General features: G+C 38.5%; 1 long non-coding RNA gene across 18 annotated transcripts in view; it reads right to left on the bottom strand.

The window, feature by feature from the left end:
• Positions 1-216: 216 nt before the first annotated feature.
• LOC112984390 (uncharacterized) overlaps positions 217-16,067 on the bottom strand; it is a 591,798-nt gene continuing 575,947 nt past the window's right edge. For 7 of the 18 annotated variants that reach the window (XR_010391379.1, XR_010391378.1, XR_010391377.1 and 4 more), the window contains 5 exons: positions 12,191-12,605; positions 11,788-11,921; positions 10,214-10,244; positions 9,588-9,697; positions 217-4,733 (listed from right to left, as the gene is read on the bottom strand). This is a non-coding gene — a long non-coding RNA (uncharacterized LOC112984390). The remainder of the gene's footprint in view (positions 4,734-9,587; positions 9,698-10,213; positions 10,245-11,787; positions 11,922-12,190; positions 12,606-16,067) is intronic. The other 11 variants (XR_010391380.1, XR_010391382.1, XR_010391384.1 and 8 more) reach the window with 4 other exon arrangements.

Genomic DNA, 16,067 nt, shown 5'->3' with positions numbered 1-16,067 from the left:
CTAATTATACCTGGCATTTTGGACTCCAGTGATAACATATTGCTTCCAGCAAAATACATAATAACCAAGCTAGCCAAAAACAAAGGTCCACAAGATTCAGAAATCTAAGTGCAAACAACTCCTCCCTTTCTCCCAATGCTTATGCCCCCAAGTCTTTTCATGATACAGAAGAGCCAATATCATCTCCCCAGGCTATAGAGAACTTAGAAACATAAATGATTTGCACACATTTATTTCAACCTTGGTGACAGTACAGCAACAAAAAGCCCATTAAAAAGAAAAAAGGAAGAATAACCGGATGCGACCAACTTGTGTTTGGTGATGCGCCTGCGAATGGATGCCAGCAAACTAATCTTCATAGAGAACAAACCTAATTTATGCACAGCGGGTTGCTGTCAGATTATTTTAAACCAAATAATTATTTCTAGCAACAAGATAACATTACATTTTGTAGAAATATACAAGAGACATTTGCTCTGAAAAAAATTTCATATGCTGGTTGATTAACTCAGGAGAAATGGAGACAAGTTGAGATTCTACGGAAATACATATTTTGCACGACATTGACAGAGTTTGGATGCTTAGACTGTACTACTACAAAACAAACCAAAAGCATCAGAAATATTTTTCAAAAGCCCTTCAATGCAAAACATTCAAATTACCCAATAGACCTCAGGCTCTTGTTGAAAACAGGTGATGTAAGATAGACAGTTGAAGAAAGGATGCATGGATGAATGAATAAAACCCACCTGCAGCCAATGAAACATTACAATGTTCCAAACAAAACAGCCAGGTGAATAAGGAACTTTGAAAAGACATGATGTTAGAAGGCAGGAAACTTGCCAAATTAGTAGTTAAGTGACCATCCCCCAGCTTTTTTTTTTTTTTTTTTTTTTTTTTTTTTTTGAGACATGTAAGTAACTTCATAGCTTTTCAGTGGAAGCTGCTCTTCTGCAAAGATATTTGTTAAATCTAGGGTACTGATGCCTTCCTCTCTTCTAAGCCAGGACCTCCAAGATAATCTAGGCTGACCCTAGTGGTAACGAACACCACAGACCCAGGTAGGAATTCCCGTACCTCAGCCAGCCATTTGTTCAAGCATAAACCTCTATAAAAACATTCCATCTTCATTCAAAGACCTCAAATGATAGAAAATCTACTATTCCCTTTCTAACTCTTTTTAATGATTCATTACTCTTATTAAAAGTTCACACCATAGAGTTTATCATTAGCCGATTTTTATCTCCATATGTTGTCAACGCATCATGCCTCGGAAATGTTTTCCTATGTCTGAAGTATGAAACCAGTCATATGAAATCAATTGTCATATTTCAGATGTAAAGATTATTTTAAGGAATGAGCTATATTTTATTCAACCAAGTTTGAATTAAAGTTAAAGGAGCTAGAAAGTAAATACACAGTACCAATTAAGAAGGTAAATTATGTTTTGTCCAACATATTTATGGAGAAAATACATAAAAATCACGTGCTTAAAATAGTAAGTACATTATGAAATGCTTGGGATCCTGCTATATTCATACAGAATGCAGCAATCAGTGTAGAGCCAGGAAGTCTAGTTGAAACCAACATATTATTTGGAGTATTTATAAGAAAAAAAAAATCTGTCTGCTCCAAAACTGTATTTTGTTTTCTTTTTAGTGCTACACAAACAGTATGACAGTCTTAAGTACAGTACTTGATCATTTTCAGTGCTCAGAAGTAAAGTTTTAGTCATTGGCATAACATAGCATGACAGTGTCCTATATAAGAAAGGAGTTATTTTGCAATACTGGTTTAATTATATATAACTATATGGTATTATACATATAAGGTATTTTATATATATATATAGCTATATGGTATTATTATATAGGCACTTGAGCAGGCAAAAAAAATTATTAGGAAATTAAAAGCATCTCAGTAACTATTTTAACATGGGTTCTACAATAATCTGTATTAAAATAATCAGATTATATGAATTATGGGCTGCCTTAGAGCTGTGGATGCTCAGCTCCTCTGAATTAAAGGTTGCTGGAGATGTTAAAGTAGCCCTTTGGATGAGATACTTCACTTCCATGTGGTCAGTACCCTGAACTCAGCAATGCTGCTGGAAGCTCAGCAGTGGCTTGACCGCGGGATGCCATTACAGAGCACAGCTCTCAAACCAGAAACTGCAGCCCATTTCACCTTAAACTTGCACAGATTGAACCAGTGACAAATTGAGGATTTTGGAAACTATGTGGCTGGCATTCTGCCTCCTTGAACTATGCACACACTGAGCATTACGCTGCAAGCGTAGGCTAGTAAAAGAATCTGACTGGAAAGTCCAACATTTTCTTAGTATATAGCAGTACAAAGTTAAGTTAACTCAAAACTTGGCAGGAAAACAATATGCATGAACTGCCACATCATCTCTGCTTCTTCTTGCATATAATTTGAACGTATTAGTGACTTCTAAAGTTTGTGTGCATCTCCAAATTTCTCTGTAAGCCTCAGTCTTAAGAATCTCCATGCCCCATCTCTTCATCCCACAATTCTTGAGGCCCAGGTGCTTAGGGGAGAGCAGGCACAGGCTCTGGTCTGAAGGCGCTATGGTAGGGTAGTACAGCTGAGGACAAAGCAGCCAGGGGAAACTGTTCTTTGCAAATCAGCACTTTAGGGGTATTCCTTTCCAGATGTAGTGTTATTTTCCTCCCTAATTCAGTTTACTTATGGCAGGTGAGATAGAGGGAGAGATAATGAGATAGGTATACATTTCCTCCTCCTTTAGCTTAGGACCACCTAAAGGACGTCTAATTCAATACTGCTGAACTGGAGGTGACTGAACTGATTTCTTTTCATCTAGCAGTCCCCCAAGACAAGGCCTAAGCAGAGTTGTAGCGCTCAGGGCCAGGCAAGCCTCTTGCTCTTCGTATTCTCAAGCACCGCTTGTGGGCAGCACCTACGTTTGACAGCCTCCCTGTGAGAAGAGTCAATTTTGAAGGAGCTGTTTAGCGTACTGTTTTCGTCTAGTGCCCCTTCCAGTTCTAGAGATCGTCCATCCTGTTCCAATTTTGACATAGGGAACATCAAGAGCAGGGCCCTTAAGCTTGCATGTCTCACCAGATGCCAACATCAGCAGCACCATCAGACAGAGAAGCAGCAGTGTAGACCACAGGGGAGTGGGGGTGTTCTGTTGTGGGCTGGATTTTGTTTTGTTTTTTTCTACCCTAAAGGCAGCTCAGGGCATTGTATGTCAAAACTTTGATGAGTAAAGCACAACAGATTGTTCTCTAGGTACACAAACACTTGTACCATTCACTCGCCTTGACCACAAATACAAACTTTCCTGAAATAAGCATCTGTGTCCTCTGTCACCTATACACACTCATACCAACTCCCTCCACTCATGTTGTCAAGCACAAGGACTAAGTAAAGGAACACATGTGCATTTGATATTATCCAGTATGTCCCTGAAGCATGAAAATTATACTTGACAGAACTGTATAACTTTCTAACACATCAAACTTTGGCCACATCCTCTTAGAGATGTAACTGCACCTGATGAAAAGACTATGTCACCATCAGCTCCTCAACACAATTCCTGTCAACACACTTCCCCCCAGATAGGCCATCTGGGCAGCTGGTCTGCGTACTCCCTGCCCTTTTGTCAAAACAAACTACCAGTTAACTAATATTTGATAACATGATTATCAGTGCCTGAAGTAAGTCTGGGTGTGCTCACAGAAACAGTTCAGCCTGCTTGCCTAGCAGGGGCAAGAATCTCCAGGAGAGAGAGTACCTGAAGCCCCCTTCTTTAACCAGCACAGCTGCTGACAGAGGAGGCTGTATCTCTTGCCTTCTCTGAAGCTAATCCCAGCAGTTTAAAGCAGACTTGTGAAGAAAACATAAATCTGAAGTTACTCTAAAATGCAATTCCAAGGACACATTAGTTCCACTAGAGTCAAAGTATAAGCCAGATGCAATAGGTCCAATTCTAGTTGAAGAGACTGCACAAAGTAAGAGCTAATAATTCTTAATTTGGCATGGCATGACATTCCCAACAGTTTCTGTCTCTCCCTCCAGTAATTGTGTCTTGGCAATGTACATACTCAAAAATCACTGTACCAAAAGACCCTTTCTGTTGGAAAAAGCAAAAAAAGTAAAGCACCTTTCTTTGTAATAGTGTCATTCTGAAGACTGAAGAAGCTTTCACTAAAAGAGAAAAATATGACGATCAAAACAGGAAGAGGACAAAAACCCATTCATTCCTTATTTGTTTTAGAATTATTGAAAGGAAACATTTTTGTGGGAGGCTAAGGCAACAGTAATTTAGACAATAATAAGTTGAGTGTTGTAAGAATAACTGTTCTATTGAATAAAATAACTCTGGGAAGAAACTTCTCACAAGGCAGTCAACAGATATTCAAACAAATGAGTAAAGTACGCAAGTTAAATTACTTCAAAAAATACAGACTTTCCAGCGGTTTACCATAGTGACAACATTGTACAGAAAGATTACAATAACTCTTTGTAGCTTAAAATTGTCAGTTTTATTTTACAAAGATGACTTCCAAAAGCATCTTGTCATGACAATCAAGTTTTGAGGAAAAAAAAACAACCTGTCATTTGATAAATAGATGAAATTAGCTGTCATTAAAACCACTTAGGCACTCCTCCTTCCTGTTATCCTTCTCATCTCAGCAGTAACTGATAAGAAGATTTCAGGGAGGCTCAGTCATTGACGGCAGGATCTAGAAAAGAAACAATTTTGCATACAGTTATCATTCCCATTCACAGCTTCTAGTTATTGCACTTCACTAACTTGCACTTAATTAGCTTCCTTCTGCCACTGACATGAGCACAATGGACAATCTACTTCATACAAATCACCACTCATTGCTGCAATTACACTTTATACCATGAAAATATTGTAGTGGTTGCATCCTGCCACATTAACAGTGCATACGAAGGTAACATTAACATGGTCTTATTATCTACCAACTAGGAATTGCTAGTGCATTAGCCAGTAGGAATTAGACATTACTCATTGTCATGCAGTTAATTACTTAGAGAAATGTAACAGTTTCGAGTTCAACCATGTACACTAACTGCTAGAAATTATACTCCTTGTCTACAGAGATGAGTGCAGAAACAGATGCAACGGTTATGACAGAATCAGAGAAAAGGAAAACCACCATAGCACGTTTTCTCCAAAACATTAACCAAAATTTTGTCTGGCTAAGCAAGCAATTTCTCTGAGAGGAAAGGAGCACCTGGACGTCAAAGAAAAAGATCTGAGCCTGGCGTAACCAGACTAACTGTAGAAGACTGGAAGACTCTGTACATGACAATCCCACTTCGAAGTACAGAGTGATTAATTGTATTCCCACATCAAAGCTATCATGGTACACCTCCATCATGGCAGATTTCTAGTTGGCTTCAATATTTTCCTTTTTCCACATGCCAGGTTCCTCACACCAAGCAGGCCTTAGTGACAGCTGAGCTTTTAAGTACCAGATAACACTGCAATGCAAATAATTTTTGCATTGATTTCTTCCACCTTTCACTACACTATGAAGCGACTTAGTCACCGCATTGACTTAAGAACTATACTTCCTCCTACTGCACTGCAGCAGTACGTCTACCGATGTGACACCAGAAAGTAAGGATCTTCATCTATGCAAAATGTTAGCTGCCTTTTTAGTTAGCAACTTGCATCCTTTCTCATGCCGAGTATTGTAAGGATGGAGCATATGGTCCTTCGAAGGGACATCAAAATAAATATGACAGGTCAGTGCAATCATCATATCGAATGAATTCAAACTATGCCATATCTAAAATGAAATGTGTGCACATAATAAAGATTCAAATGACAAAAAAACCCTACCCTTTATCCCTCTCTGAATTATTTATGAATTCTGCAACTCCAGCTGTTGCCACCAGCCCAAGGACATTACTTCATTTTGGGAATGACACTTTATAGTAAAAAATAAGTTAAAAACAAACAAACAAACAAAAGGACACAGTAGACTTTTCTTGATAGGAAGGGGAAAGCATAACATATCTTTCTCCAGCATTTAGAAAACAAAAATAATTATCAATCACTTCAGCTTTTGTTTCTCAACTTATTTCCATAATTCCAGACACAAATTACAACATTCATGCATAAAGTCGACCATGCAATTTTAACCTCTCTAGTTAGGCTAGGCTCTCTAAAACAGCTTGGACCCTCTACATACGCTTTTAGGGTTATCTTCTTCTAAGCAGTTCAGCATAGACAATAGGCCACCATACCAAATACTCTGCAATATAATCACCGCTCAAATTAGTAAGAGCTTTTAGTACACAACCCGGTGCTTCCTAGAGCACATGCGTACATACCGCATGTGTTCCCCCACCCCCTGAACAAGCTCACAGTTCACCTGCAGAACAGAGGGCACAGCAGGGATCAACCACTGGCTTTGGCTGCCACTTTACCAGCAGTGGAATCCTACAATCAAATAGGTATACAGCTATCAACTGTTGCACACACACACCCCCCACTAACATGTCACCACCTTCCCACTACAAGAAAAGACTAAAACATTGTCTTCAGGTCAGGCCTCAAGTGAACTGAAATGGGTCAAAATTTTCCAAGTCCCCAAGCACCAAGGGACACATGACCCGTAAATATTAACCCTAACCTATTTTCAACCATTCATGATTTACCATCAACACCCTCTCTGCCACAAAGGAGGCTTTCCTTTCTTTACCACAATCTCCATTCCACAGCATTTTCTGCTTTTAGTTTTACCGAACTGAATTGCAATTGGGTTTATGTTCTGCTTCTCGCAGATCCCAAATGCCACTGGAACTTTTAACTGATTAGTGATTTTTTGGGTTGTTTCTTGCTAGTCACCTGAAAGTTGCTGCAATTGTAACACTAAAAGGAGACAGAAATAAACATTAGCGCTTCCAAGTCACCATCACCAAAAGTCTCTGGCATCACCCACAGAGCATGCAAATCATTTGCCAATTTTTCCTGAGGTCAAGGACGCACCATTTGCCGTTAGTGCCAAACAGGCAGTTCAGGCCTGAACAAGAATGCCACGTAAGCAGCCATTTAATGAGCGACTTCATCTTGGGGAAACGCAGCAGAGGAATAGACGCTACTTGTCTTGCAAGTGAAGTGAGCCCTGGCTTTCAAGCAGAGCCCACTTTTGTTTAAATCTCAACAGTACCCCCAGCAGTATCCACTTTTATTCAGTTTGGTACCTTAGAGCTCATGCAGTGTTATCCAGGAAAGAGAGATGTGGTTAAAGCAAACGTTTATTTGCCCTTTGTTCTGCATCAGAACTGGCACCCTGCCCTGAACAGTCTCCTCGCTACTGTGGGAAAGCTACCACGAGGAGCCCTTCCCTTCCCACCTCCTGCTGTTTGCCAAAGAGACAAAGGTACAGAAACAAAGAACAGTCAGAGAATTTGGGATGTGTAAAATAGCACCGGGCTGTGTAATGTTACCAGTTGAACCTTAATCTCCAAGAGTCCCAAATTCTCCTGTTGTCACTGCTGTTTCTATAGCCGAGGTTATTACTCCCTCACCATTAACGATTCTCCCGTATTTTGCAAATCCCCGGTTCTACACACAGACCCTCACAAACTAACAAATGTACATCATGTTATTCTGCAAATTAACAAATTAGAAATGCTAGTATATCTCACATTCCAGGGCTGCAATTTAACCTGCAATGCCATAGGTTCTCTAGTGCCTCCTGAAATACTTTTTAGCCATACTAGAGGAATGACACTTGCAAAGATCACCCGTGTGCTGACAGGAAAAGCATCTTTCTGAAGATTTTCACAAGCTACTTTAATGCAATTGAAGCTGGTCCTCAGAAAATAAGGAAAGTCATCTTTGTGCCGTTAAACACGTTCAGTAAATACTCTGGCTATGATACCATTTCGACATTGATACATTATACACGAACACCCAACAAAATATCTTTGTGCATATGTCTGAATTACACAGCTATTTATACCCAGTGCTTTTACAGAGCTTTCCAAACATCACACAATGTGTTCAAATACAAATGAAAAATTGATCCTTTCAGATTATAATTTTTAATGTTCAATATTTTTAATGTTAAAAAAATTGTACCTCAACATGCTTTTTAATCTAATCCCTACACTGAATGACTGAAGTACATCTGTATTAATCTATTATATGCTTTGCCACACCACACCTATGGCACTGCATAAATTACTGTAATTTAAATGAATTACTGCTTGAAAATTCTCATTTGGTAAGAAACATGCAGTGTTACAAGGCACTAGAAAGAAAAATGTGCACTACAGTAACTAAGTTTTATAACACAGTATATCTCTGTTCTCATAAACCAGCTATTCTAAACTGTTAAAGGACAAGAATATTAGACCGATCATATAGAACACACATCAATATGTCCAAGAAGTCAATAATAAGAAATTAAATCTACAGTTTATTTAGATACATTTCCATGCTCATATATGCAGAATCCACTTGAAAAATGCCATTAGGCTGGCTGAAGAATATTACTGCAAAAGACATTAACACCAGTAGTAATTCTATCTTTGCCCTGGATAACTTGCATTTTTCTCTTCAATCAACGGATCTGCTAAACTGCACAGAAGAGAAAGAGCTTGCAAAAAAATAAATAGATAAAAGGAAGTTCTTTTGTTACCTTATGCTACATATTACTACCGTTCAAGGATGACTTGTTTAAGACCGCATATTTTCACTACCTAGCAGTAAAGAATGAAAAGCTTCTTGCTACAAGCTAAAAAGAAAGTCTTTACCATGCTCCTTGAAGAGCTCATTTTCACATTACTCAGGCTTCATTATGCTGAATCAATATTCGTTTAGTCACTGGGGTTATTGACATATTTTAAAATAAAAGTATACCCTTCAGCTACTGCACTCATTACGGGTAATTTGTCTTGTCAGGGAGCAGGGAATATTATCCCAGTCTTTCAGGGGCTGACAGCCCATGGAAATACCTCCCCTTGGTTACAACTGTAAATAATTTTAAGGTAAAATATTGAAAAATCAATGACTGTTTCCTGCAATCTGTCACAAACAAATCAATCATAATCTGCACAGCCAGAGAGTATGATTTGAAGGAGATGAGAGCAGATGTAATTCTTGGCTGAAACCTCTCATTTCAAAATCACTTCACATAATGGTGTCATCATTTAAACACTTAGCAGTCACTGCAACTGCCACTCATAACATCCAGTTGGACAAAACCACAAGGAAGAGGAGGAGAAATACCACTGCTGTTATGTAAACAAACATTTTACTTAAATGGTTGCAGCACTGGCAAATTTCACAGATAGAGCAACATCTTAAACCTTTTGTGCAGAGACAAGTATAGGTGTTATTTCTCAACAGAAGAGTCTCTATAAACCAGCCTCTCAAAATGCTGTATGTTTTAAAATGAAGCTAGGTTTCAGAAAAGGTATGCAATAATCCTGGTATTAATACTATTTCCGAAAATATTTCAATTTCATTGATTCCAAATTGCTCATAACAGAATTAACGCATCAAATTCTCAAGAGATTAAGAAAGGAAAAATTGTCTGAAGTACCTTTGTCTTTAAGAGCAATAGATTTCAATGCTTCTTTGTCCTCCAGGTATTACATTTCACATCTAATTTTCATTAAGTACACACCGACTCAACTTTAGTGTAGGTAACCACTGCAGAGCAGAAGAACAAAAAAGTCATACCCTACATAAATCAACTGGAAAATATATTTTCAACTCATACGCACAGACATTAACTGTTGTATATGGAATTAAATTTGTATAAAGGATTAATTTACACATAAAGAATTAACTACTGTGCAGTCAAAATGCTGTAAACAGATCTTTGTAGATGTGAATCATTTGTGTAAAACTGATCTATTTTTATAGAGTAACAATAACACTTGGACTGAAATTATTTACTCATTTGCCACCCCGCCTCACCCCAAACTCCATTTTCGCCCCAACACTGCAGCATTTGAGATATCTACGTGCAGATCAGTCAAGATAAAAAAGCAGCAGACAGGATGAAATTGTGGTGTAACTGTGGGCCTAAGCCTGCATTCCTCACACAAGCAAAATTCCCACTTGCTTATGGAGAGTTTCACTTTGGAGTCTATGACTTGAACTCCCAATCTTTAATATGCAGAACTCATTATCACATATTCATTTTAGTCACATGAACCTTACCAATTCTTATTTCTGAGTATTTATCTTGCAGCTGTGAAACAGAGGAAAAAAAGAAAAAAAAGTTATTTTCACTTCACTTGCAAAAGAATACTGCATCTTTCCCTTAACACTGTTTTTAACAATAAAAGAATAAGGCATATTTTAAATCTAAGCAAGCACCTCCAAGGTTGGTGGTGCTTCCAAGTAGATTTTTAAGTCTCTAAATTCTATACATGGAAGCCACATATCTCTAAGATAAACCTTTACTGATACATATCAAAATCACTGTTGTTTGCAGCAACTGAAGAGATTCTCTTCTTATTGAAATAAACTATTAAAAAGAAAAACTAAAAGCTCAGCCCAGAAGAAACAGCTACAGTCTTAGAGACTCCCAAGTGCAGGAAAACAGCAACAAACACCTGTGAAGTGAATCGACTTACCCTGGGGAAAGGCCACTATTGTGAAAGGGAAAAAGGCTGGGGCGAAGGTAATAGCTAAAAACCAAGAGCAGCTCCTAGAAATGAGTCACAGCAACACACTGTGGAAGATGTTTCTTTTTCCCTGGATGAGATCTGGAATGAAGCTATCAGATAGAGGGACAGCCTCAGGCTGATCAGCCCTTTTAAATCTCTTCAGTGGCCAACTGACACTCACAGGGGGAAGACCCTGCCTAGCACATTAAGCCATTCTGGGAGGGAGAGGCAGCGTGCCACACTGAACATGTCGGCACCTTTCCCCGGCGCCATTCCCCTGAGCCGGGTTGTTATTTCGTGTGACAGTCACCCAATTAGATGGGTCAAGAATCACAGAAGATAGAAGAGATCCATTCTTCCTGCATGCTGGTTCTCCTACTTGTGAAAAACGAGGACAACAAGTCTTACCCTCCATTGTAAGGCACTTAATAAATGTTAATACTAATTAAGTCAGTCATCCAGTCACGTCTCCCAGACAATACTGTCAGATCTCTTCTTGCAATATTTGAGAATTATTTGGCCCAGGAGGGAGCTCCCACAAATCCTAAACGGAAAGAGACACGCAAATTCCATCTTTGGGAGCAAGAGGTCACGGAGGGCTGCACCACAGCGGACATTACACAAATGCTCCCCGGCGAAGGAAGCCCTGAGAAGAAAGAGCAGCATATGCTGCAGCACCGCAGATGTTTATGGAGATTTCATGGGTCAGCACCACGAGTGCTTCTTTCTGCTGGACAATGCATTAAGATGCTATAATAGCTAAAAGGACTGTGAAGGACACAAAAGAGGTCATTTTGGCTAAGAAGAATTACTTCATTTTCTTGAATGAAAAGGTATTTTCTTAATTATGCCTTTCTCAATTCATAGAAGAACTATGTGTTATGGAAAGATCTGAAAAAGGCAGTCACTGGCTTAAAAAAAAAAAAAAGCTAGTATTATTTTCTTTAGTACCCACCTTCTTGATTTACTGTTCTCACTCATAATGCTGATTTTAATCACTAGTATATGTTCATTTATTAAATGCAGCTCCACGTGATCAATGAACAATAACAGTAAAGCAGTGCCCTCACAGTTACATCATGCAGTATTACTGGTAATATTATTGTATTAGCAATACTCTACCTAATGAAGTTTATAAAAATCTTCATGTTTGGACTTTATGAAAGGAAGAAGAATGCACCTCTGAAACAGCTCCTGCCTTCCAACTCCGTTCTTCCGTTCTTCAGCATTGCTTAGACCAGACTCACTGAGGTCACCTGGAGGGGAAGAAAAAAAAGAAGAAAGAAAGAAAGAAAGAAAGAGGGAAAAAAAAGGAAAAAAAAAGAACATACTTACTACAAAATCTGACGTCTACTCCATATGATTCTCTTAATAGAAAGACGACTTTAGCTAATGTACCCGGAAATATTATTTCTGCATTTTGTAAGAGGCAGAACCCAGCACCACAAAGGAAAATAGCAAGTGCCATCACTGTAATGCCTTACTAAATGAATCAATCATAACATACACAAAACAAATCACTTACCATTAGCTTTGAGTAGGATTTAACATGGTTTAAAAGAACTGCAAGCTAAAAAACACATTCTGGCTTCGTATGAGGTCTCCTCCTGTACTCCGGCGGGCTTGCTAGGATGGACTGCTGGATTCATTTTCCTCATTGTAGAGCTCACTGTTTCTTCTTTTGGTTGCATTCTACTAAGGTGAAGAATGGACATATGGAGAACAAGGCAATGGAAGGAAAAGATAATATTTGTCACTAACTGAGACAGCAAATTTCTCTTACACACATGAATTATGGACTGAGCAATACATACTCGAGTTTCTTCACCTTGCTGGCTTGTTAAATCCCACACTGCTATTACCAAATCCCACTGGATGATGTTCAATTCTGTATTTTCTAAGAGGTGCACCATAAACAAGTGCATATGGAAATCACACATCTGTGGAATATGGAAATTTAGCAGCATTTTACTAATGAATAAGTAATACCATATGAATTATAACAATTTGCTTTTGCTCAAAAGAACAGCAGTCTAATAAGTTATGAGTATGGGCAGCAATTTAAACCTGAACGTTTCTGAGAAATTCAAAGGATTCCAGTTAGGTAAACAGAGGCAAAGAGGTAACATGAACTAATCTAGGTCATATGATGTGCCAGAAATGGAATAAGGAAAAAATTCCAGGATTTAAGACTCCTAGTGTCCCTCCCCTACCATCAAATCTTTCCCATATGCTTCTGAGCCAATATAAAAGTTTCTCAGCCATTCTGCAACCTCCTCTCAGACAACTACCTGGGTTAGCTTGGCATAACTCTTACTTGCAGACGCAGTAGCACAGTTTATACTTGGAGAGTAATAGCTCAAGTTTAACTGAAGCAAGAAATTAAGTGCTGGAATAAACTTAAGAAAAAGCAGAAAGCAAGCAAATCAAAAATACCTTAAAAGTAATTTTTCAAACCTAGGCTCTACAGAGCTGTCTTCTTCCCAAGACATGTCCATGTAACCTAACGCGCACAGAAGCTGGGAGAGACTAACGGGCTCCCAGTCTAACAGACAGAAAGTCAGCATAAACAAAGTAATTCTTGCACCATTATTACTAAAAAAAAGAAGTTGTAGGCATCTTTTTAAAATGACAGAGTATTCCTAATAAAAGCTTCAAGCAGGTTTTATAGCTGCATATTATCCAATGAAACCAGTAATAAACACTACTGTAGCATTATTTAGTGCAACTCCAATACACTAAGAGTCACAACCTCAGTTTTATTTATTGTGCCGGCTAAAATGTTAGTTCTTGGCTTTACAGTAGCAGCCAAGTCTGTAGCTGTTTTATTCCAGCACACTGCCATCTGGATATTGATACTTTCTGATGGGATATGAAAGAAGATCTTAGTTACCTAATACAGCTTAACTGAAAACAGGAGACCTGAATATTACACCGTGCATTATTTTATATAAAATTAAATATGAAGGGCACGAAAAGTTTTGTAGAGGCCAGCAGAGAATATTTCAGAGGTTAGCTTTGGATTCTTGATTTGTGACAGAAATGTTTAGGAAATACTGTGAAAAAGATATGTTTGTCAAAAGAAGAGGCTGGAACTCGTGCTGTCGGGAAATGGGAATCCAGGAAGATGCATCTTCTGGGGGGGGGGGGGGGGGTGCAGTATGAGAGAATGATCAGTCACAAGTTTGTTAGTAGAGTGGAATTTCTGTTACGATCGTCTGGATCCACCCTGAATGTTTGACTAGTTATCTTTTGTGAAACAATGATTTATCAGAGCAACAAATGAAGACTGTGGCTCTATGCATGCATTCACTTTAATTTGCAGGAAACTGCTTCAAGAATTGTTCATATCTGAATTACCCACATTAAGGACTAGAAACTAGAAAGCTTTGATATTAATAAAAGTAAGGAATTATGACCTGTTAAAAAGAATTCTTTGAGTGTAAAACTCAAAAGGCTCCCTGTCCTTGAGTTTCTCATTACAGAGGTAATGCTGAGCTATCGCAAAAACAGGTCATTAGGACTGCAAATATACATGCACCGGGATTGGTAAGTGTGAATGTAAATTAGATAAAATACAAACCCTTTTGAAGAAGACGCTGCTATTCAAAGTCACCCACCCCTAACACACACACAGCAGGTCAGACACTAGCTCCAACAGCACCCGTCCAACAGCAGCACCTGCGGTTGAACTGGACAAACAGAATTTCCCTCGGCTTTGGGAGCTATGGACACACACATGTCCCGTAAGACAACACAGGGAGCCACAGCTGTCTTTCTCACCGTGGTGCCCCTCTTTCAAAACTAGGAACCAGCTAACGGTAGATGTGGCTCATTTTAAGTGAACAAACTTATTCAGACATGAAAGAGATTTTTTTTTCTTTTTTCTTTTTTTTTCCCCTCCATTAAAGCCAACCATTAGGAAAACCTATTTTCTGCATATGCCCATAGAACTGTAAGCAAAATAAACTCTCAAGACAATTTTAACTTAGTCCATATCATGCCAACAAATGCAAACAAATAGCACCAGTGAAGTTAATTAAAGGAACCTTCAAGGGAACCTAAATACAGTTGCAGGTTCTCCCAAGATCCTGTCAAGATCTTGAGAGCTACATATATATGTCCAATACAGTAACTATGTGCTTAAGGCTGCCAGCTGCACTTCTCTGTATGGTATTATTCCACACGCTAAACAAGTAATTTGATCTATTAAAAAAGAACCAAGACTAATAATCAAGTTTCAAGTTAGTAGACAAAAAGTGATTTTGCATATAGGGACTTGCTGAGAAAAACAAGACAAAAGTCTATTTTAGCTACCTAATACCCAATTGCTGGATACAGAAAAGGCAAAAGTTCTGCCAGGTGCCTATGAGTTTACACCTAAATCTCAGACTGCAAGCACAGAAAGAGTGCTAACAAGATTTCTCAGACCAAGTTAATGCAGGCAGTAGAAATAGCAGAGGAGTTAAGAACTTCTCACAGAACTCTTCTGTGAAAACATTCACTTGTTCTAAGAACCACCTAACACTGGCACCGCCATTGCAAATACCGACCCTGTAACTCTAAGCAGCTTGTCTTAGATGCCAACAGCAATATACCCATGAGTAAGCATTTGTAGGTAAGTGCCCCAAAGTTTTACTGGTAACGCTCCTGCCAATATTTTGGGGACACAATTTTAGTTATCGTTCAGCTAATAGCATACTGATTTAAATGGAAGAGCGCAAGAACACCCCCCCCCAACGCATGAATTAGTTTTACTTCCATGTTATTGTAAAGGTGAGGATAGAAAAATATTTTCTCTTTTCTCTTCATGCTTGAAGAGAAGTACATTCATATACATAAAACACCTATGCATTTGTTTTGTTCTGCTATTAACGTGAATTGTTAATACTTTTAAACATGCTGCAAAAAAACACCTCTAAGCAGTCACCTTCTGCTACAACGTATCTTAGTATTTGTTTATAGCAGCTAGCTTTAAAAAGAACAGAGGGCATTTGGGGGGGGGGCTGGTCTTCAAGAAAAAAAAAAAAAAAGAAAAAAGACACTCCTTGAAGTTGTGTATGTACCTCTCTGTAACACACTCACAAATTGAAGAGGGGAAAGAATTAATCAGTAAGTGTCTAAGGTGAAGTAATGTGATAAAGAAATATCGAAAGTGTTCTGAGAAAACAGCCTCCGTCCCATCTACCCCTGAAAAAAAGAAAAGAAATGTTGAAATGATCTCCTAATGCATCTCCCTTCATAATTCATGCCGAAAGATGACATTTTCTCAGGATCTTAATTAAGATAATGATGAACACCTGTGTCGGCATTCTTTGGCAAGACAGCATTATCCATCATAATCTTTTAAGTACACTCGGAAAAAAAAACAACACAACAAAATTGTATGACGGAACCAATCT

Source organism: Dromaius novaehollandiae, chromosome 13, assembly GCF_036370855.1.
Source record: "Dromaius novaehollandiae isolate bDroNov1 chromosome 13, bDroNov1.hap1, whole genome shotgun sequence".
Lineage (NCBI taxonomy): Eukaryota > Metazoa > Chordata > Aves > Casuariiformes > Dromaiidae > Dromaius > Dromaius novaehollandiae.
Note: the sequence above shows the minus strand (reverse complement) of the source record. Positions and strands in the feature narration are given on the sequence as shown.